General features: G+C 41.8%; 1 long non-coding RNA gene across 1 annotated transcript in view; it reads right to left on the bottom strand.

Annotated features, from left to right (window-relative positions):
- Window positions 1-20952: 20952 nt before the first annotated feature.
- LOC132654325 (uncharacterized) overlaps window positions 20953-22682 on the bottom strand; it is a 41191-nt gene continuing 39461 nt past the window's right edge. The window contains exon 4 of the long non-coding RNA XR_009592013.1: window positions 20953-21892. This is a non-coding gene — a long non-coding RNA (uncharacterized LOC132654325). The remainder of the gene's footprint in view (window positions 21893-22682) is intronic.

Here is a 22682-nt window from a genome sequence, read left to right as displayed (position 1 = left end):
GATCACGGGCCAGAACCACCTGTGCCACACTTCCTCCCAATGCTACCTGGGAAGTTAATTTGATTTGCGTCCCTCAGTTTCCTCACCTGAAAATAGTACCCACAACAGTCCCTGCCTCCCGTGAGGATGTGTTACTACAACACACATGGTTTAAACGACAAAACACTAGCCCCATCAAGCCTCAGAGAGCACCACACCAAAGGACATTATCGGATGCTAAATAGGGAGCAGGGCAAATAGAGAGCCCTCTGGCTCTGAGTCCTGCGACACTATTTCTATTTTTGCGGAGATAAACTACCTTATGAAAGGTAGGTAGCCATAAAAGGTTTATTTTGGTTTTGGTCTGAAAGGTGGCAGGAGACTGAGGCAATTGGTCACTCTCCAGTGACTGTGAAGAAGAGAGCAAAGTCTGCTGGTGCTCAACTGGCTGTCAGCTTACTATCTGGTCCAGGGCCCAGGCCAGACAATCCTGAGCTTTGATGGTGAGGCTTCCTGCTTCAGGTAACTTAGTCATGAGAACTCCATGGCATGGCTAGAGGCTAGCCCAATCATCCCTCGCAGAGACACCCAGAGGCTGGTCTCCTGGATCATTCTAGATCCTGTTGAGTTGGCACCCAGTATTAATAAAAACAGGCAGCATGTGCTCTTCAGAACACATGGCCCAGCAGGGGCCAGAGGGCACAGGTCCCGGTGACCAAAACTTCCCGGTAAAGCAGTCAGACGCCCTACTTGTATGCTACTTAATTTCTCAGCCATATCTGATCCTGACACATGAGTTAAATCCCTCTGAAAGACAGTCAAGTCTTCAGCTCTAGGTATTTGGAAACGTTTCACAACTTTTAAAGGGCATTATGGTCATTTTCGTTAAATAAAAATGAACCCTGAGGAAAATACTATTTTCGGGTGACAAAGTGATAATGAAATAAATGTGCTTAAAATGGACAGCAAATATGCCTTCCAACCAAATGCACTGAGGACTGTGTGTGGAAGCGACTGCACCCGGAGCAGCACTGTAATCCAGGGCTGTGTGCAGAACACCAGAACTGGAATAGCAGCAGCAGCGTGTGCCAGGAAAGTCAAATCCACTTCAAAGTTTCTCTAAGAATGGCGGCATGTCAGTGACATTCTGGGTGCGAGGGCCATGCTAGCATACAGTGTAACAGAAGCTGTGCACAGCTGATCTGGAGAGGAATGTCGTGGCTCACCCTGGTATTTTAAAATGTGCCATCCTTCCTTGTGTTTGGAATATTTCTGTTCGTGAAAATGTGTTTCTTTGTTTCCAAAGAAGAGTGTGGCCTCCTGACACTTTCGATCCTAGGCATTCATCTTGCCCCTCGAAGCCCAAGCCAAGGACTTTTTGTAAGAACTGAAGCAAGGGAAGTGCAGCTCCAGAGACAAGAGTCAGGAAGACGGTTCCTAACTTCACTTCTGGCCTTGACTATGGAAGAAGATGATCAATGGTCACAGACATATAAACTAAACGGAAAGTGATGGGGAAACACGCCTATATGTAAGGCGGTCACACTTGGCATCTTTAGAGTGGTGTAGCATTTTAGTATTATTCTTATCATGATGTCAAGTGTACACTTGCTTTTTTCATATACTTACATTTCTTTCTCAAAGGTCACAGTGATGAGTTTCACAGAATTCAATCAGTTCCTGCCTAAGTTTGGATAGAGCATCTCTACTGTACAATATGACAGCCAGGCTTTTTCCTCAAAAAAAAAAAAAAAATCCAAAGAGGATTTTTAAAAATACATTTGTGTGTCTGTGTGTGTGTGTGTGTGTGTGTGAGAGAGAGAGAGAGAGAGAGAGAGAGGGAGAAAGAGAGAGAGAGCGCATGGGTGCACACTCATATACTTGAGTGCAGAAAACTCAGAAAGCCAGAAAAGGATATCTGTTCCTCTGATCTAAAGGTGCATCAGGCTCCTGTGAGCTGCTGCTGAGGGGCTGGGCCCCGAACTCTGGTTCTTTGGGCTTAGGGGCTCTGTAAGGGGTTCTCTTTGACCTAATTTCTCATTCTTTAAGGGAACAATAGAAAAAATGAAAAGAAAAAAGTTTATGATGTGTTCAAAAATTTTTTTTGAAACTACAGATCTAGAGTCTGGTCGTTATTTGGGAAAAAATAAAAAATAAAAAAAAATAAAAGTAGAACCTCCATTAAAAGCCAGTAATTATCCAAAGAGTTGTCCTGTGTTATCTTACTATTTTTACTATTATACATTAATTTTTCCTTGTACCTACAATTTTATTACTACTGTAACATGAAATGTTAAAAATTTTAAATATAACCAAAGTTTAAATATTAAAATGTGAGAGTAAATGCATTGTCTATGGGGGGTTTGATTTTTCCTTAAAAAGGATGGTGATACCAGAAACGATAAAAGGAAAAACATAGCTAATTACTCAAAACTACAATTTTTATGAGCAAAGATGCCAAAGATGTACTGGAGGGAAGAATGACAGGCATTTTGGTTCTCTCCTTCCACAGTGTTGGGTCCTGGGATCGAACTCAGGTCCCAGGCTTGTGCTGCTGGTGACTTTATTCAGTGGGCCAGGCATTGGCCCATAGGTCTTTACTTTCGTTTTCTGTTTTTAATATAAGAAATATTTTCCACAATAACCAGGTACACAGGACTGGGCCGATATTTACACATAATGTTGGAATAAGACACAAGGAGTCTTATTGACTTAAAGGAAAAACTGGGAAGGAGATGAAAAACTTCAAAGCATTTCACACAGTATCCATTATAACCCTGCATATGTGCATACGCATATAAGAGATAAACAGTGAAGGTATATATGACATACATGTGATTGACAAGTATTCTTACATGAAATAATTTATACAATATTAGTTCTTATGTGCATACTCTTCAATGCCATTTCGGTCACCTGTTTGTCTGTGTAAGTGTATTAAACTAAGATCTGCATAGAGACCAACCCCAATACTAGAATTTTATTTGCTAAGTTACCGAGTTGTAGAAGTTGCTCTTATAGAAACAAAACAATAACCAGACAGTAGCTCAAGCATAAACATAGAAGAAATACATTTGCAAAAGTCCTGTGTATCTGGGTATCTTGGGAAATGTTCCTTATCTTAGGAGCAGGAAACAAAAACAAAGTCCTGAGGGCCAGTGAGATGACCCATCAAGTACAAGCCCAGGGACGTGAGTTCAATCCCAGACCCCATGTGGTGAAAGGAGAGAGCCAACCTCCTACACGTTAGTTATCCTCTTTCGACCTCCATGCAAGCACACCTGCCCTGGCGCCATTGCGCCTAACTCGAAAATACACAAACGTAAAACAAAACAAAAAAGTTCTTTCCAAAAACTTCGCCAAAATAAGTAAGCCATTAGTCAGGAATAAAGGCAAAAGCAATTCTGCCACATAAAAACTAGGCAGGGAGACTGGGAGCTAGGGGCGAGGAGCAGCAGCCCTGAGCTTCTGACCTGAGTGCATTCGGTCTTCATTCCAGCGCCTGCTCAGACAGCTCAGGTGGGACTTGTGATGCAAGCTTCCTCGAGCTGTGGAAAATATGCTGCCCCTGTTACAAGTTTCCGCTGCTGTCCCACGGCCGAACATGCTTCCTCTGACTCTGTGGATGTCAGCGGCCCTGGTGAAGCCCAGAAGCACTCGCTCAGGTCAGAACAGGGCACCAGCTGAAGCTGATGAGGGTGCCTGTGTGGCCACCCCCACACACACCTGCCACCCTCCACCCCCACCTGCCACCACAGCTCTGCTGTCTTCCTGTGCTCCCTGTTGCTGGGAACAGGGAAGCAAAGCTCTGTGCGGGGAGGAAAGGGTTATTTCAACTTACAACTTACAGCTTACAGTCCATCAGGGCAGGACCTGAAGCAGAGGCCATGGAAGAACACTTCTTCCTGGCTCTTACCTCAAGGCTTGCCTGCTCAGTTTGCTTTCTTACACCTCCCAGGACTATCTGCTGAGACATAGCATCGCCTTCTGTGGGCGGGTCCTGCCCCCAGGAAGCATTACTCAAGAGAATGCCCGGTGAGCTTGCCTACAGGCCACACTGATGAAGGCCTTTTCTCAGCTGCCTCTTCCCATACACCTGAGCTTGTGTCAGGTTGGCAAAATTAATCAAAACAACTGACCCCTGTCAACTTCACACAGAAATGCATCGCTAACAAACCACAACCTTTTATCTACTGTTTATCATGTTAACTCATGTTAGCTCATGTTAACATAATATTAAAAGGCAGTATAACTTTTTAAATTTCCCTCAGTCTTTAAAAACTTCACTTGGAAAGTTTGGTCATACACAATGCACTCCACATTTCAAAACGCCAGGGACCCAGCAGCACTCTGCTGTAGCTGAAGGATAAAGAAAAACCTTCTGTGGTATAAGCAGGCCAAACAAATTCCATGTCCACCAAACCAACCCTACAGAGAATTATATAAGTAATCCTTAGGACTAAAGACAGAAAGGAGCATAACCAAGAGATGGTAGGACCCAACCAAATGAAGCTATAATTATTCAAACCCAGTAAGGCTAGGAACACAAACAGGAAAATTATTAAAAAAAAAAAAAGTGGCTGAAATCAACACATTTTTTTTCAGCAATAACTTCAAATCTTAGTGGCCCCAACTCCCCAATCAAAAGAAACAGGTTAGCTAAATGGATTAAGAAACAAAATCCCTAGTTCTGCTGTTTACAAGCAATTTACCATAGCTTTGATGAGAGGCCCCACATTAAAGGCAAAGGATAGAATGAGGCTGGGATGGGAGCAGACAGTGCTACGCTGATAACTGACAAAACAGAATTAAAATCAAAACTAATCAGAGGAGATAACAGAGGAAACACCGCTGTGTGTCAGAGGCACAAACTGGAAACAACAAATAAGGTTTTCCCTGGAAGCAAGGTGTCTTGGCCCATGGCAGAGTTCACCTGCTGTGATAGAGCCAGGGCTGCAGACAGGAAGTTCACGTCTGTCCACAGATGCACTGTGCCACTCTGGGTGTTCTCAATATGGTTATTGAGAGAGAAGGAGAGAGAGAGAGAAAGGATGGAAGAGAAGGAAGGAAGAGAAGGAAGAGAAGGAAGGAAGGAAGGAAGGAAGGAAGGAAGGAAGGAAGGAAGGAAGGGAAAGAAAGAAGGAGAGAGAGCCAGAGAGAGAGAGAGAGAGAGAGAGAGAGAGAGAGAAAGAAAGATGTTCCTAGGCTGACAGGTACTACTGTGACTTGGTAGCTGGGACCCCAAAGAGCATCTGAAATCAGAATCTGAAAGCTTTCCAGTCTCTCTAAAGAAGATGATACCCAGTCCATTTGTCAGAAAGCTCCTAAAGAAAGTGAGAAGAACAGGATCAAGGCTCCAGAGAGTCAGCATCTTATTCTTGCACAGGCCTGTTAGCATAAATGCCAACAAAGTGTTGAAGAAACAACCTACTGAGGGAAATAAGGAGGAGGCTAAGAAAATGCTAAACCTTTCACTAAGACAACGAAGGAAGCCAAAGAAAACACCAGGAACAGCCCGCCAGGAGATGCCGGCTGTCCTTTTGGAGAGCTTCTACTTTGAAGTCTCAGTCTTGTCAAAAATAGGTCTTAAAGAAGAACAAATAAATTATCAGGCCTTGAAAAAGAGAAGCAGTTCTAAGAGGGACATTTGTGACTGAGTGTCTATGTTTAAAAACTAGAAAACACATAAAGAACAACGCAACTCAAAATTTTAAAACAAAATAAAAAACAAAACAAAAAGCAAACAAACAAAAAACTTGCAAGAACAAACCAGAACCAAATCTGAAAGATGGGAAAAAATAACAAAAATCAGACCAAAAATATAATAATAATAACAATAATAATAATAATAATAATAATAATAATAATAGTGCTAGTTCTTTAAAAAGATTGATGGCCCTTTGGCCTAATTAACCAAAAGAAAAAAAGAGATGACCCAAATTAATAAAATGAGAGATGATCATGTAAACATCACAATCAATCCCAAAGAAATTCAAAATATAGGAAACACCTTAAAGACCTATACTCCATGAAATTAGAAACCCCAAATAAATGGGCATATTTCTAGATTCAGTTACAACACCAAAGTTAAACCATAAAGAGATCAATGACATAAACAGACCCTACAAGAAAATTCATAATAATAATAGTCTTCCAAGTAAAACAAGTATAGGCCCGGAAGACTCACAGCAGAAATTCCAGGAACCATTCTCCCACACCAAAAAAAAAAAAAAAAAAAAAAAGAAAAAGAAAAGAAAAGAAAGAAGAAGAAGAAGAAGAAGAAGAAGAAAAAGAAGATCTACAATCAGCGCCTGGGGACAGAGGACAAGGACTGTGAAAAGCTCCCGGAGAATGTGGAGGCATGCACAGGGTCTGCAGAGGCCTGCGGTGGGTGGGGTCCCAGAGCCACGAGGAGTGGACGCTCGCCTCCACCCCTAAGGCAGGAGCCAGCGCCAAGAGATGACTACTCATAAGTGAAGAACGGTTTGCTTTCCAAGATGGTCTCCCTGGGGAGACAAACTACTCTTCAGGGTGCCCTGTGCCCAGCAGGAGATGAACTCAAAGGCTCCGTTGGAGGGGCTTTGTTTCTCGGTGTTGTGCCAGGCATCTTTTAAAACTTGCAGGTCCCTTGTGCATATACCATGGCTTCTTGTTTTCTATGTTATTGGATTCCTGTGCGTGAAAATGTGTGTCTTTGCCTCTGTCTGGGTTTCGTGTGCTTTTTCTTTGGCTCTTCTGTTTATTGAGGTCTATTCTGATTTGTCTGTTGTAGTTTTAGTTTATCTTGTCTTATTTTTATTCCTTAGATACTTGTTTTCTAACAGAAGACAGAAAGGTGTGGTTCTGAATAGGAGGGGGAGTGGGGGTAAAGCTCTGACGAGTTTGGGAAGGGAAAACCATAATCAGAATATATTTTCTAAAAATATCTATTTCTAGTAAGAGAAAAAGTCTATATATGACAAGCCCACAGCCAACATCATCTTAAACTGAGGAAAACTTGAAACTACATCATTAAAATTTAGAATGAGACAGGCTTTTCACAATCCTTACTGCTTTATAACATTGTGCTAGAATGACTAGCAAAAACAATAATCCCCAAGAAGGAAATTAAAGGAATACAAAGAGGAAAAAGAAGTAAAGTTATATCCATTTATAGTCGATATGATATTATCTACAAGAGATTCCCAAAATACCACCATCAACAACAAAAAGTTCTAGAAATAATCAACAATGTAGCAATATGGCAGGATAAAAATCAATTTACCAAAATTAGTAGCAATTCTATACATTCATAGCAAGTGTGCTGAGAAAAAGGTTGTCGACAAATTCCTATTTATAACAGCCTCAAAATATATCTAGGAGTAAACTTAACCAAGTAATTGAAAGACCGTTATAATAAATTCTTTAATTCTCTGAAGAAAGAGACTGAGGAAAACAGTAGAAAATAGAAAGATCTCTATGATAATCGGTTTGGAGAATTGATATTGATCAATGATCAGTCTACGCAAATAAACTAACAGTTGCAATGCAATCCCAATTAAAAAAAAAAAACCCTGCAACATTCTTCACAAGTTTTTTTAAAAAGTAGTCTGAAATCCATATGGAGCCACAAAATATCCAGAATATTCAAACAATTTTTCTGCAAAAAGAAGAATGCTAGAGGGATCATGTTTCCAGATTTCAAGATATATTACAAAGCTATAGTTTAAAAAACAGTATGGTATTGGCATAAAAATAGACACTTACATGAATAGAACAAAATTAAAGACTAAAACATTAACACATAACTACAGCCATCTGTTATTCAACAGAGGCCAAAGACAGTGTCTTCAACAAATGGTGCTTGGAAAACTGTATGCCTCATATAGAAGAGTAAAATTAGACCCACAGCTCTCACACTGCACAAAAATGAACTCCAAAGAAATCAAAGACCTCAATATGAAACTTGAACACTGAACCTGCTAGAAGCCAACTTAGCACCCTACAAGACAGAGTGAAAGAAAGGACTTCCTGAACAGAAAGCTTTTTGTTCTAAAAAGGGAGCCAACAATTGATTAGAGAACCCATCAAACTAGAGAGCTTATGTACGGAAAAGGAAATCATCAGCCAGATGGAAAGAAGCCCATAGAAAGGGAGAGGATGTTTGCCAGCTACATATATATGACAGAGAATTAAATTCCAGAATATATAAAGAATTATAACAACAAAAAGGTGAGAAAGAAAACAATCCAATTAACAAGTGTGCTATGGATCAGAACAAACAGTTCTCAAAAGAAGAATTAAAACTGGCTGAGAAATCTCTCAAAATGGCATTCATCATCCTTAGCAGTTAGGAAAATACACATCAAAACAATTTGATGCTTTCCTCCTACCCCAGTCAGACAGGGTCACGGCCGCTCACTCACAGCTGCTGCTGTCCTTGGTGGAGGAGGGTGGGGGTGGTCATCCTGAAGTCCTGGGATCTCCATCCACCTGGCCCATGGGGCGAACATCAGCTTCTCTCTGTAACCCTTCAAATTGTGGGCTCCTCCTACAACTGAGGCTGAACTTTCACCAGTAGCCTCTCAGTGTCAGCGGATATCCACAACTCCTTCATGTCTTCAAAACCAGTACCACCTGGCAGGCTCTCCCACATTACCACGTTCACAGCTGGTATGAGATATGGCTCAAAGTCAGTGTGAGCTCCAGCCTTGAAACTCTCTGGACCACAGTTCCTGTGTGCTGACGATAAGGAAGACATCAATGCAACGACGCTGGTCTCATCTTAACAACAGCAGATTTGCAGCCCAGCTAAGCAGCATCAATCTGACCAGCAGAGCAAATGTTTCACTTCCGTGGTTCTGAGCTCTTACCACAGTTCTTCAGCCTGTGCTGACCAGAAGACATGCACTCTCAATTCAAGCCACCATACAAACAGCCCAAATGTTTCAGAGTCTCCCTGAAACTTCAAAAGCCGGTCTCAGTCTTCTCCATTTCTCTTAGAACTTTCATCAAGACCTCACAGAACAGCCCATTAAGCTTGAGCACTCAGTGGCTTTCACGGCTGCAAAGTCCTTCCACAATCCTCCTCAAAACAACAAGGTCCTGTGAGTCACGACAATACACCCTGAGCCTAGTACCAGGTTCTGTCCTAGTTTGCTTTTGATTTCTGTGATAAAACACTGACCAAAAGCAACTTGTGGAAGAAAGGGTTTATTTCTTCTTAAGGTTCAGGAAACAATTCATCTCCAAGGGAAACCAGGGCAAAAACTCACGGCAGGAACTTGCAGGCAGGAACTGAAACATGGCCCCCGGCAAAGCGCTACTTACCAGCTTGCTCAGCTTGTTTCCATATACAGCCCAGGACCACCGCCCAAGGGCAGCAGCACGCACAGTGGGCTGTGCCTCCGTACAGCCATCATTAATCAAGCAAATGCCCCACAGCCCGGCCTACAGACCACCGTGAGGAAGGTGTTTTCACAGCTGAGGTTTCTGCTTCGCAGATGACCCCAGCTTGAGTCCCGTTGGCAGAAAAGTACCATATCTACCAAATGTTTTCTTTTCTATAAAAGTCTTTGTCGGGACAGAGAACGTCTCACCTCTGTGCAACTGTCCCCGTGTTTTCTGATTCCTGCTATGGATCACCTTCCAAAAACTGCAGGGATGGTTGTGAAAACACCGTTTGTTGCGAAAGAGTTAACTGGGAACTTGCATTCCGAGAACAGCCCATTCTTTACTTACATTCATGAGTGACTGCACTGGTAAAATTAATTTAATGATTGCTCCTACTGTGGCTTAAAAAGGTGATTTAATCATTCCTATGATAAGGCCAGCTGAGTGTTTGAAATACCCTTATGATTGAAGAACACAGATTATAAATTAGACAGTCCATTGCAGTTTACTGTTTTGTTTTTGAGACAGAATCTTGCCATGTAGCCAAGGCTAGCCTCTAAACCTCAATCATTTTTTTTTCCTGCTAGCCTAGCACTGAGATTAAAGAGGCATGTCTCCACACCTGGCCACATTTCTGATTTTTTTGTTCCAGTGACATGTCATGCCATGGATATTAGCCAAATTCCATTTAGCAGCTAGGCAATCTTTGGTCAAATTCTGTATTTTCCCAAATTTCAATGTTTCCATGAGTAAAGCAAATCCTGTTACATTCTTTTTGGCCACTGTGAAGAGTTTATGAAGGTATGTTAAAATATAAGTAATTATGAATTCTAACAATAAAGAATAAGAGAACATTCTAGAATGGTATCACCTTATATTTTATACTCTAGGTATCAGAATCTTAAGTGACATTTATTGCATACCAGCAAAAAATAAGGCATGCTATTCATTTTAGCGTGTTTTTTTCCCATTCAGTGTCTAATTTAACATTCCTACTGCCTTCTACCTCTTCAATCATTTCACTTTTAATTTGAACTACTGTGCTGAATCACAGGTATCCTTGTAAATTATTTTAAATTGGGCGATGTTTGTGTGAACAACCCCATTATCACACAATACCCCATTATCACACAAGTGAGAGAGAGATCGCCAAAGTTCTAGCGTATTCTCTCTTGTAATGGTCTCTGCAGACATGAGCCCCTTCAGTTATCCACACACACCAACCACAATAGATTCAAGTTTAAGGGGGAAAAGGAGAGAGGGCTATCTGATGAAACAGAATCAATTTTTCTATCATAGTTCTGTTTAGGGGTCTCCTAAGTACCAGGAATAGAGAGTGCTGGGTTTCTCAAACTGAATTCCACAGTACTGAGGAGGTGTCTGTGAGCTCACACTTCTGACTCCTTTCCCCATTCTTGTGTGGTGGTGGTGGTGGTGCAACAGACTAACTCCAGGGTCCTGCACTTGCTAGGCAAGTTCCCTGCACAGAGAGCTGCATCCCAATGCCAACTCCTCCTGACTGGTCCTTTTCACAGGATAGCTGAGGATGAGTTCGTTGAGGGTCTCTTCTAAGGCCACATTCAATCTCGCTGTGTTTAAGAATTACGAATTTTCTTTCTAAAATCCTGAAGATTAATTTATGTTGATAATGAGAAAATCCCATTCTATAGGTACATAGCCTCAACTGACCCAAGGTGGCCATGCTGAAATGAAAGAGAATGCCCCTCCTGACTCATATACTTGACTATTTGGATCCCAGTTGGTGGAACTGTCTGGAAGGGCTTAGGAGGTGTGGCCCTCCCAAGGGAGGTGTGTCCCAGAAGGCAGGCTCTGACTTTGCAACATCCAGTGCCTTCCCATTCCTCTCTCACATTGCTTCATGGTTATATCTCAAGATGAAGCTCTCAGCAACTAGGAAATTGGAGTGTCTTTAAGAATGACAGGGCCTTTGGCTCTTAGCATGGCTTGGGCTGCTACTATCTCAGAAATTCATCACTCATAAAAGCTGCTCGGAGCCAGTGACTTCCATGTTGCTTTTTAGGGATGATTTAAGGAGTGAAATTCACATTCCACAGAAGGGAGTTTTAGAGAGGCTTATTATAGAGTTCTATGTGGGAGCTACATGATATAGAGCTACGTAGGAGGGAAGGGAGGAGGAAGGGAAGGAGGGGAGAGCAAGAAAAAAGACAGAGACAGACAGACAGACACAGAGAGAACAGAGACAGACACAGAAATGGAGAGACACAGAGGAAGACTTGGATGGGTCCCAGGAATCAGGGTTCTGGCCAACCCAAGTCTAGGGCAGATTCTGTAGACAGCAAAGGGGCAGGAATGTGAATGCCCTCCCAGTATTTCTAGCCTCAAGCAGGGACATTCTTATATCTGCTTTGGGTGTCTGCCCTCACTGACCAGTTTCTATCACCTGTTGTCATCAATGGCCCAGAGCATAAAAAATAAAAAAAAATGTTCAAATTGAGCCATTAATAATTATAGCTACCCAAATTCACTAACCATCACTGTTAATTGTAAAGCATAAAACAAAACAGTCACTCAGAAATTTTTTTTTTAAAGAAAAGGAAAGGAAAGAAAAACATGAAGAAGGAGGAAGAATGTGAGACACAACTCCAGAGGAAAGTAGCAACACCCATTTAGAGATTAACACGAGACATTCATAATATTTAAAAATAATGTTTACAACTTTCAAAAGTATTTTTAGTTAAAAAAAATGCTGTTTTTTTAAAAAGAAAACCAGAAACAAATCGTATTAAATTTTGAGACAAACTGAATGGGCTAATAGGTAGATTTCTAGGATTACCAAATTAATAAAAAAACAACCAAGAAAGAAAAGTATCAGTCTGAGACACAAACTGAAGGGGCTTTGGGGAACTCCATAGGCAGGACGGAGGGGCAGGTCTTAAGAACTGTGTGTGCTGAAGCAGCTTTGACCATGTCCTGTGTTAATGCTGTACCACTTCAGACTGTACCATATGAAAAACTGAGCAATTTGCCTCCATCTGAGGTAAGATTTGGGAATTAAATAACAGATAGGACTACGTGACCTGTCTGTGTCCAGTGGGCTTAGCCACCCTCCAGTTCAAACTGCCAACAAAGGAAGGGGTCAAAGGGTGGCTTGTCCCCACACTAGGGGAGAGGGAGGAGGACTTGATCACATAAGTCTGGGGCTAGCCTGATCTACATTGTGAGTAGTAAGCTATTATAAAAAGAAGAACAATAGGCGCCTGAGACTACCCTAGGGACAGTCTTAAAGTCAAATATGTCTGATGCTTATTTAAAAACTGTCCAAGCTCAGCCAGCCTTTCACTTTTATAGAAACAACTGTCCTTGAAAGGGACATTGTCAGGAGAAATTACTTCTGTGATATTCTTTCAGTTTTCTCTAACATTACTGTATTGAACTCTGACAGTAAGTCTCAATTGATCAAGATCCACATCAACAGTGGTGGCCCGTGGTGACAATGTACATCGTTGACAGATGATGAACAGGACATTTTCCCTCTGTGGCCTTCCTCCCAAACCTAACACCTCCTATCCGACATGAGCGAAGACATCAGACAGCAACGTTTCCGGAGCACGTCAACTCTGTTGTCATTATGATCACAGTAAGAACCAGGTGCTTTGGTGGGCATCGATAAATGAATGACCCAGGGAGCAGGTCACACACCTCCCTACGTGCATCTCTGTGGCCAACCCCTGTCTGGCCTTGACAAGTCAGAACCATCATTATCATCCCTCGACACATGAGGAACACAGACCCAAATGCTGGACTGCAGACATGGTTTTCAAATTCTAACTGCCAGAGCAGGGATTCAGCTGCGCCTACCACAATGAAACAAGGAGCCATGTTCTTTCAAAGTCCACTCCCACCTCAGACAAATTCTTAGGTCCACACCAAGTCACCAAGTCGGCAACATGTGTTCACTACCACCCTTGGAGATGGAGAGAGGGTCCCGGGGCTAGGAGTAGAAGCTGCTCTTGCAGAAGACCTAACTTTAGTTCCCAACATTGTCAAGTAGCTTACAACTTGTCTGTAGTTCCAGCTCCAGGAGCTGCTGCTGTCCTCTTCCGGCCTTCTCAGATACGGCGCTCATGTGCACATATATACAGACACATATAAACACATAATTAAAAATTTAAAAAGAACCACCCTCCATCAAAGATAAGCCCATGTGAACACTGCAGAGCCCCTGAGAAATTAATCTTGGATTAAGTGCTAGGTAACCATCTTCAGAGTAGCTGAACTCAAATTCAATGAACTTGGACAGTGAGTGCTGCCTGGTGGGACAGTGTTCTCCTGGAGTTTGCAAAGACTGTGCAGCTATAGTATGGTTCTGGACTCACAGTGACTCCTCCTTGGTCTGATTTGAACAGTTCCAGTACCTCAGATAGCCTGAGCTTCCATGAAACTTTCCAGACAGGTCAGCAGTTTGGAGCCTGGCAAACACTTGCCTTTCCAGTCTTGCTTTGAGTGAAAATCAATTTACCCTCTTTGCAAGACTGACACCATAAATCAGGCCAGTGAGTTCATTCTTAAACACAGTAGCGGCTTTTGCTATTCTGGGAGGAGATGAACCAAATGTTTTCTGCTAGTTTCAGATGCATGTGCCCTGTCATAGCATGGTGATCTGACAAGCAGGCTCTCCCACCAGTCTGTTCTCAATAAAATGTGAAACAGAAACCTCAAAAGTCACCTCATCTGGAGAGAGTGGCTGAGAAGGCAGCAACGGTTGCCAGGCCCAGCAGTTGCATACCCTCAGTTCACCGACTGCTTAACATCAGGGGTACCCCAATAGTTGATATCCAGATTTGGCCACATCCTTTTCCTCAGGAATCTTGCCAGAACTTCTTCCCATTCAGGTGTGTTTGAAATAAAGAAGGCCCCTAGGAAGCGGAGCCTTTAATTAAAGCTTAAAAACCAGTTGACTGCCACAATACTAATTTAAAATGGAACAAAGTGATAAATAAAAGAGGTAGTTACCAGGGAACTACTTAAGCTTTAATTACATGTTTTTTCTAGTGGTTAAGAAACTATTCATATAGTGTGGTTAACACACACACACACACACACACTCACGAGCTTGCACATAGAATGCATGCACAAACATGCATGCATGCATACCATCTGGTAAAAACTGAAGTTGAACTGAAAAGGAAACTATTCCTACACACCTGAGAGCATAACACTGCTAAGTAGACCTAAGAGAATATTTTGCTCTAAAATACTAACAGTCATAAATATTGTTTTGGACACTTTACTTTTACTTACCAGTTCTAGCTTCATGAGTGTCTCTTCTTCGTTAAACATAAAGCATTATAATACATTTCAGTATTTATGTCCTGTTGCTTTATGAGAAAGTGTCTCAATATGTGGCACAAGCTGGCCCGGAATTTACTACATCATCTTCCTGCATGAGCTCCTCACCTCGGGAATCACAGATGTGAGTCACTGCTTGCTTCTAAGATAAGGATGAGGCATAATTCTGACTTTACTTCCTACATGTCTTATATTTTCTCAAAGTAGGTCTTCCATTTGTTGGTCAGTAAATGAAATTTCCAGGAACGTTTTATGATTCAGAATACCCTAAACATTTAAGAAATCTCAAAAGCTTATGTGAATGAACAATGTCCTTAGAAAGGTCCCCAAAGTGCTGCTAGAGATGTGGGTAGCATCTAGGAAGTAAAGAGATGGAGACTCCTGCAAAAAAGTTAGGTACTGGGGTGTGCCCTTGAGGGGGCATGGGAGCCCTAGCCCCTCCTGTCTTTGTACTGCTGTCACGTGTTGATCAGACTATCCCAGCCTGTGCACCTCAGCAGGAGGCACACCGCTGCTACAAAATGCGATGAATCCAAGTGACAGCGTGTGGAAAATTCACATTTGAATTTTCAAATGCACATTTGAGTGCAGAAAGAAACCTTTCCTGTTTATAGGTTTTCGCCACAAGCATTTTGTTATAGTGAGGAAAAGCTGACCAAAACAGATTTTGGACTATTTTTTTTTCTTCCTAGTTTCTTTTATTAGTATACTAACTATAAGGTGAGATTTTTCTATTGAAAAAGTAATCTAAATTCCCACTAGAGAACATTTTTGCCTTGAAATAAGGTCCTTAGCAGAGTCTGAAAGCTGACTTCTTCATGATGAGATTGATAATCAGTGTAAACTTTCTTTGTACCCTGAAAACTGCTGGCATAAAAGAAGAATCAGAGTAATGCTCAGACCTGCTCCAGAAAGGCCCTGCCATTGCCTTCACTGTCTGTCCAAGACGTTTTAAGAAAAATATTTCAGAATTGAGTTCATACTGTGTATCCTTTATCAAGTCTGTAGCAGATAGCTTGCAGTGATCCTGAAAATTATGCAGAAATTAAAATAATTTTAACTTACTATTGAAGGCCTGGTGGCCAGTGAAACCCAATAATGTGAAACACATTGGTTTACAGGGGCAAAGGTTCGTGAGAAGATGCAGGGCCATGTCCCTTTCATAGCCCATGGCATCTCAATTCTAGGAGAGAGCCACCCAGATCGTGTGATACAATCACATCTGTGCAAGCGGCTTTTGTGTCAAAGAAAAGTAAACAAGGAGTGGTGCAAAGCAGTTTAAACTACCCCAGCTGTGCAGCTGGAGAGACGTGGCCCATGCAAGAGGACACACTGTTCTTCCAGAGGGCCAGAGTGTGTCCCCAGCACTGACCTCGGACAGCTCAGGACTCACACCGTCTTCTGTGCTCCTCTGGCACCTGTGCTCACATGTACATGCCTCCACACAGAATCGGCACATACACACAGGAATGAAACCCAGGTAAACATTTAAAACTATACTCACAGATATGATAAACATGTACAAAGTACACAACTAAGCAGAAAAAAAGAAATCCATTATTCTATTTTAAGATTTATTTAATTAATTTTATGTGCGTATGTGTGTGTGCATTAGTGTATATGTGAGCTTACATGCATGTGTGTGAGTCTTTGTGTAGAAGGCACCACATTCCCCTTTCACTGTTTTGAGACAGAATATATCGTTGGCTTGGAACTCCAGAAGCAGGCTCATCACACTGGCCAGAAATCCCCGTGGGCCGCCCATCTTCTCCTCCCCAGTCTGTGGTTATAAACACACACTACTGCACCTGGCTTGGCTAACGTAGATTTCTGTGGATGAGGCTCGGGTCTTTATGCTTCAAGGCAAGCACTTCCACAGCTGAGTTAGCCTTCACGCCTCCTGTCCTGCTTCTTTTGAGATGGTGTTTCTGTATAGTCCTGGCTGGCTTAGGACTTGCTATATAGATCAATCTGGCCTTAAATATGAATTATCACCCTGCCCTAGTTAAGCAGGCTCTGCAATCAGGGTCTCACCTGAGTAGGCAAGTGACATACGGTCTCGTGGCCTTGGTTCCAACAATCAGTTAAAGCCAGGACAACGACTTGCTGGCTTTGAAGAGCAGTGTGGCCAGGAAGAGAGGAAGCTGTCACCATTTCCTGCCCAGTATAAAGGAAGGTGGCATGAGGACATGGCTCTCACCAGTGTGGGATTCTAATGGGCACAGGATTCTAATGTGCATATTTTTCAGAGACTACATATGCTTTCTCGTCTGTGTCTCTGCTTTGTGTCTATGTCTAGTCTCTGCTTTTAAAGAGGGAAGAGCTTTTAACCCAGTAAAATAGCATAGTCAGTTATTAAGGTTCAAAGGAAAAAATGCAATAAAATGACAACAATCTGCTCATTTGAACTTGAGGCCTTGTAGAACTCTCAACTTTCAATTCCACTTAAGAGAGAAATGAATCTCCATGATGTAACTTCACATTCTATTTATATCATTATTCTTGATTCAACATAAACACAGTGTTCTGTGATGTTACTACATGTCATAAATGTCATCATAATTTGTCTTTACACATCATAAATATCTTAGTTTGTGACATTATTATACCTTCGGGTGTCTCTTTCCATATTTATGGTAATTACATCAAAGTATTTACTATAATTATGTCATTTGATGAAATTACAGTAATTACTTCAAAAAATGATAGCCCATGACTAATGAATTAAAATAGCATGGAAATTCACATTAAAAATGACGTTAAAATAATGCTAAGGATCTCAGATAGTGAGCAGGAAGAACATTTCTCACTGAGCTTTTTAACCCAGACTTGTCTCCACTGGTTCCCCGTATGGAGGAGCTCAGCCTTATTTGAGCCTCAGAAGTACTTTGTAAGGGCACAAGAAACCAAAAATGGAAACCCATTTGGCAGCATAATTTTCAGTAAGTTTATGAAGCCAAAGTTTGACTTTAAAAAAATAACTCTTGTCATGGAAGAAAAATCAAATCCTCCTCTGTGTTTTTATTTATTTATTTTTTTAGTGTATTATTAGAGTTTTGTCAAAACCAAGATTATATAACCTCTATGATATATATGAGAAAGCAAACTGGGAAGAAACTGGACTTGAGAGGGACTGATTTATTATATACATATCATGAAACAAAGCAAAAAAAAAAAGTCACTTTGAAGCTTATGTACAAAGGAAAATAGATAAAACCAGACTTCAAGAGAGAAATTTCAGACAGATAAATATTTATACAGTAATATATAATGTGTATCAGCCATTATGCTATCACTATGACAAAATACGTGAAACATCCATGATACAAATAGCAATCAGAGACACGTCTTGAGGAGCAAGCAAGTGAATACATTTTGAGCTAAGAGCCTACAGAGAAAATGGAAGCACCAGGCTTGCTTTTCTTCTATCAGAACTCTCAGAGTATTCAAGGGCTTCTCTGAGAACTCATTACCTCCAGTCCCCAAGCCCCTAAGGACTTGCCTGGAGCCACCTTGAGGCACAAGCATCCACTTCAATGTGCTCTTGGAGTCACCAAAACCACACCTACAGTGGGAACATTGCAAGATAGGATGAGACAGGTGCTACATGGGCGGGTCACACCAGGAGAAGGCGAAGAGCACCTTAGTTACACGTGTGGCCTTAAACGGGAATGACTAAGAGAACAGCATCAGAGCCGTGAGAAAACAGTGATGGGAGTATTTGTCGGGAGAAATTTGATGGTTATGGAGAACAGTGAAAAGGGCTGAAGTCAAAAATTCATCCTTCACTTGGGAAGGCCAAGAGCTGGTGGGCAAGGAAGAGAAGCCAGTAAGATGTAATGTATGTATGTAATGAAACGCATGTAATGCTTCAGACATACTAGAACGCCTACTTCAGCCTCCACATACACATGCTGAGCAGGCCACTAGCTGTTCATCTTTAGGACTCAAACTTGGGGTCCATCAGCACAGAGCTGCTATTTAAGGCAATGGTGTTGGATCAGAGAGTGAAGGAGAGGAGAAGGCTGTGACAAAGAGACTAGAACCAGAAGAGAAACCTTGAACAATCCTAGCCAGCCAAGAAGCTCAGCACAGCAGATTTTGGCTCAGAACAATGAAGCACTGAAAGAGGGCTAGGCTGACACTCAGCATCTGTGCCACGGTAGGATGACTAGAGCTGATGTGGGCCATTGGACCCAGTGACACACTGGATCACATCATGTCCTAAGGTCTAGACACCCGTATGTTAATTGCCCATCCTCTGACTCTTGCTTCATACCCCACTCAACAGAAATAATAGCAGATGTAAAAAGGCTCAGAGTCCCTAAGGCCTATTTTCAGGATCCCGCCTTTCTCTCACTGTCTTGAGCACAGTGAAGTTTGCACAGGGAGGGGAACCTACATTACTTCTTATATGCTAGGAAGTACAGAGAGATAAAAAAGGTAGCACATAATGTCACTCTTGCTAATTGTTATGTTTTGTTTCAACACAGACAATATTTTTTTTTCAAATAAACTATTATAAGGGCTGGAGAGATGATGCAGTAGTTAAGAGATCTTAAAGGGAACAGGGTTCTGTTTCCGGAAGCCAGGTTAGGAGGCTCGCAACTGCCAGGTAGTTCTACCTCCAGGGAGTCCAGTGCCTATCCTGGCCTCCATGGGCACTTTCGCCCATGTGTACAAGCCTACACAAGAACACACAGGAACACACATGAATAAACAAGAAGACAGATCTTAAAATACAGAAAAATATTACCAGTAACATGTAATACGTTATTTTTAATTAACAAATTATTCTAAGATTTTTGCTTTCATTTTTAATCTGTCCAATATTTCAATGTGTTCATCTGTAAAAAAAAAAAAAAAAAAGCTGGACTAGCCAGCCTATACTATGCAAAGCGATGAACTAATTTATTAAATCTCATTTATAATGATAATAAAGTCTCTCTCTGTCTCTCACACACACTTGATTGTACTCTTCTGCCTAATGCGGTTCTTAATCCCAATGTGCAGTCTGCCTGCCCACCTGTCCTAACAGCTGCCCAATCAAAGCCTTAGAGCAGGTGTCATTGAGAGCGTGCCGCCATTCAAACAGCAAAACACTTACTTCTTCCTTAGCAACGTATAAAATGTAATGCATCTCACACTCCATTAAGTTTTAGATTCAACGATATATGTCCATAATCAAATATGAATGTTTTAATATGACAAATGACATGCAAACAAAGAAAACAAGCACTTAGGAAGACAACCTTATTCCAAAGGAAATCCACACATCCGCCTTCCTCGGAGCTGTTCCTTCACAGGTGCCACTTAGTTGGAGTGTGATAACATCTTATTATACTTCTCTACACTGTCCCAAAAATGTAAGTTCTTCAACCAGTATTTGAAGTTGAACATTGTTTAAAATTGCTGCTGTCTGAAACCAAATTAAGCGATTGCTTGTCCTGTGACAGCCACATGGGCTAGGAAACTCTTCCCATTCCAGGTTCTCTCAGAAGATGAAAGGGTCTGAAGAGTCTCATCTGTGGGGAGTGTGTTAAAAATAAAGTGTATCTTTCATAATTTGTCTGCCATACTCTTCCTGCACAGTTCTTAGCAAGAGACACAGCTTAACGTGTTGATTTGTGCCCAGAAAGTAAATTCAGAAATCAGAAACTTGTACAGTCACTCCTAACTCACAAATGGATTAATCAAGGCTAACTCACTGTAACACCAGATAACCTTGACCATCAGAAAGGCAGCATTCTCCTCTCCTCATTTCTGGAAGAAAGAAAAATAAGCAAGAATCTGCGCTCATATTTGTGAAAAACGGTAAATACAGGCCAGGACTGCATTCTTCCAGCGAGCATACAGAAGACCTTGAAACAAAGCTTAGAGGTCTGCCTTGCAGCCTAGAAGTACTGGCTGCTTTTCCAGAGGACCTGGCTTAGATGCCCAGAACCACACGTCAGCTCACAGCCCCTGTGACTTCAGTGCAAAGACACACATGCAGATAAGACACATCCATGTACAAGATATAAAAAAATAAATAAAATCACTAATAAGAATTTGAGCAAAAACAAAAGGAAAAACAAAAATAATTCTGTTTATTTGGAAATTTAGATATCAGAACAACTCTTTGGCTAAATTTATTTTGTTTAGTTTTTATTTTTTACAATTTATTCATTTTTATATCCCAATTGCAGCCCCTTCCCTCATCCCCTCCCTGTCCCATCCTCCTTCCATCTTCCCCCATCCCCTTTCCCTAGTCCCCTGAAAAGGGGAGGCCTCTCCTGCCATCTGATCCTAGCTTACCGAGTCCCATCAGGACTTAAGAGCACTGGCTATACTTTTTTCTTAATGTGTCGTTTTTTAGTTGCACTGTCCTGGGAGTGGTGTGAGTGAGGTAGTAATTATAATAGCTATTTCTATTTTGGGATTTACAAATCAGGAAAGGAAATACAGAAATCTTTTATTATTTCTGCTTCTAACCCTTTCAGATGTAGGAAAACATAAAGGTTTTCGAAAACAAAACCATGTTTTGTTTTATTTATAATTTTTGGTTCAGTATCTGCTCAAAATGGTTTTTGTTTTCCAATTTATTTTACCATGGCTTCAAGTTTGTTTCTACATGAATGGTGCATTTGTCATCATATCTTGGAAGGAGAGGTTAGTCTGAAAGGATTAGACATGAGATGCGGAATCTGGTCCCTGTAGGTCATTTGTTTGTATCCAGCTGAAGTCAGCAGTGGCTAAAATTCATTACCTTCTGGCAGCTTTTCCACAGCATCTTTGACAGAACGTGTGGTCCTAGTCTAGTACACACTAGACAGATGTCCAGGTCATAAAAATCACAACACTGCTTGGCATGGTGTCACCCCTTGTTGACAGAATCATCAGACAGGCCAGAGATCGAAGCAGAATAAAGGATGAGCTCTCTTCATGGCATCCAGTGGTCCATTGGCAAACAGATTCCCAGTCCTTATGCGTCCCGTGTGGGGGATGGAGTTTTTGGCTGTCCTCGGAGGAAGAGGGAAGGATGCTAATGAACTCAGTGTGTCACAGCGCAGCAGAATCAGATCTCTTGCTACGCCTTCACGCGCAGATGCAAAGTCTGATGGAATGGCTAAAGCTCAGAAGCTTTCCTTCCCGTGGCAAATAAGACTTCTTCTACTCCATTCCAAACTGTTGAGTGAAGTCACAGCTACTTCTGTGATTGCAAACACAGCTGTGAAGACAACCAACCATGTAAACTACTCATGTAAATGCTCTGTATTCTCACACCCATCTTCTGCCTCTCCCAGCCACCCAAGCATTTTCCATGACAGACATATAATGTACGATGGATTTCAAAAATCCCTAAGACCACAGTCATTTCTCTAAATACCTCCTTTACCTTCTTTGCTAACTGAAGTCTTCAGGTGCTCAGGCTAGTTCTGTCCTGATCTTCAGGGTAGCTCACTTTCCTCTCACTGGCCACCTCCCCATCTTTGTTCTATGATTTCTGCTTTCCTGTGTGAGCCTCTCTTGGAGTACCCGTTTGCTACTTCAATGTCATTGTTAATCCTGTTCTGTGTTAACTTCTGCTCAAGGCTTCACCTCGTTCCCATCATCACCATCATCACCTGCCCAGTTTAAGCCATTATACACCAAAAACAATCCCAGTTTATAGTGTACTGACTTCTCTGTTTTGAAAGCAAACCAGCCCTCCTGATTCTCGGACTGAGTGGCTTTTCAATATCCGTCCCAGCTAAACGTAGGTGAGTCTCACCCTCTGCCACCACTGTTGTGTCTTACATGCATCCTCATCTTCTTGTCTTTCCTCCCTGCATTATTACACAGGAGGAAAAATCAACTGTGCTAAATTCCAGCTGCCCCAGTGCGGAATGTTTGCGTCAAAGAATAGAACGTGGGAGCCATAGTCAGACGGCTGTCATCCAGACTCACGCTGAATGACGACCAGAGACTGCAAATGGAGCTTGGAGCTATCTGGACGCTTTGTCTGGTTTTCACTCAGC

This window comes from Meriones unguiculatus, chromosome 5 (assembly GCF_030254825.1).
Source record: "Meriones unguiculatus strain TT.TT164.6M chromosome 5, Bangor_MerUng_6.1, whole genome shotgun sequence".
NCBI lineage: Eukaryota > Metazoa > Chordata > Mammalia > Rodentia > Muridae > Meriones > Meriones unguiculatus.
Note: the sequence above shows the minus strand (reverse complement) of the source record. Positions and strands in the feature narration are given on the sequence as shown.